This window comes from Rattus norvegicus, chromosome 17 (genome assembly GCF_021556685.1).
Source record: "Rattus norvegicus strain SHRSP/BbbUtx chromosome 17, alternate assembly SHRSP_T2T, whole genome shotgun sequence".
Classification (NCBI taxonomy): Eukaryota; Metazoa; Chordata; class Mammalia; order Rodentia; family Muridae; genus Rattus; species Rattus norvegicus.
Window position 1 is genome coordinate 4,540,992 of NC_141550.1, and position 2,000 is coordinate 4,542,991.

Sequence of the window (2,000 nt, forward strand, 5' to 3'; positions counted from 1 at the left end):
TTTCGTCAGGTTGGGCATGTCTGAGCGGATTGCCTTGATTATGTTAATTGATGCAGGAAGAAGATCCAGCCCATTGTGGGTGGCACCTACCCTAGGTTTGGGTCCTAGACTGTATAAGAGCAGTGAAGGTAGACTGAGTTGTAAGTATGAATATATTAATTCATTTCTTTCTGCTTCTGAGTATGGATGTGATATGATACGCTGCTTCAAGTTCCTCCCACCTTTATACCACCGAAGCCATGAACCAGAATTAGAATCTGGAATGATGAGCTAAAATAAATGTTTTCTCCCCTAACTTACTTCAGTTGGAATGTTTTACCACAGCACCAAAAGATGAGTCTCAGACAAGCTCCCATCTCACGTAGGAGCCCCGGAGATGACTTTGCACTAAAATTTCTAGTGTTGCTTGGGTTCTGGTGATTCAAACGGAAATCCTCGTGTTTGTACATTATCCATTGGGCCTTCTCCACAGATCTAAAGACATTTAATGGAGGTGAAACAGTCCTGCTACCTCCTCCTCCTCCTCACCCTTTCTTCATGACATACAGCTACAGTGTGGGTCTTGAAGTCCCCTAAAAAAACCCAAGCGTTCAAGGCGCAGCCCCAGGGTGGTTCTATTGGGAGGAGGCAGGACCTTTAAGAGGTGGGAAATGTTAAGGGAGTTAGGACACACCCTTATAGAAGACTGCAGAACTGAAACCTTTCCCTCCACTTCTTCCCTTTGGCCTCTCAGCCACGAGGTGAGCAGTTTTACTCTGTCATAGACCCTTGCCATGGTGGGACTGTGAACCAAAATAACCCTTTTCTTTTTATAGGAGACAATAGCAGACATCTGTTGTGTGTGCTAGGAAAGAAGAAGTCAGCAACCGAGGTGACCTTTAGGCTTCCCCTATATGCATGACATCAGGTTTGTGTAGTTTGACCCCACCGTGCTCCCTATTTCTGGACCAATACACCTATCCCTGGTTCTGTGTGTGTGCTCAACTCCATGTGGTGTCCTATTAATGGTTACTATTTTGGAAAGGTCAGACCCAACACATTCTAAACTATCATGCTTTCTTTTCAACGAAAACCATACAACATAGGCTTTTCCTGATGTACACTTTTCCTGACTGTTCTTTTGTGTGACTTGCTCACCTCAAAAATGTCCATGGTGAGTCGGGTAAAGGACTCCATACGGGAGGTGGCAGAATCATTCCCAAAAGTAGCAGGGTCATGGTTAGCATTCCCTTCTCACCTGGAGCCGCTGTGACTGTCCCACAAAGGTAAGCACCAACCTAACCACAGACCCAGCAATCTACAGCCATGCCCTACCTTCGGGATGTGCTATTGCAGCTGTGACACAAGTGCAGTAGTCAGTCACTGTCTAGTTGAATTTAAAGCTCACTTTGCAAGGTGGAAATCATGCCTGAAATTTCTCAAGTGGCCAAGAATCTGAGACCATATAGACCATGTGCCTAGGGGCAGAGCAAATACTATCGCTCTGCTGAAGGAACATAAATGACTCCTAAGGACACCCACAGATCCATGTCTCACTCAGACAATATCAGAGAAGTCTCTTCCTCCAGTAGATGGGAACTAATGTGGAGAACCAGGACTGGGGGACAGGGGAAGACAGACACTGGAACACTCAGTCCTGAATGGGGTGTCCCATCAATTCTCTCCCCCTCATGGTTCAGGGAACTCTGCTAAAGAGAAGGCGGAGAGAAGAAGAGCCAGCAGGGACAGAGGACACCAAAGAAAGAGTGTTTTCCGAACACAGCAAGACCCTCAGAGACTGTTGGCAGCATGCACAGAGCCTGCAAGAGGTTCAGGCCAGATGGGGTCCCAGTGTCAAGAGACAGAGGTGGACATGATCTCCCGTCTCTAACCAAAAAGCTACCTCCCGCTGCTAAAGAAAGAGTATTTTTCTCCAATGGAGTTTCGTAGACTATGCTTGAGGGGAGGCACGATGCCCAGTAGTAGAAGGTCAACACATAATGAACTCAGTGGTATTTTGT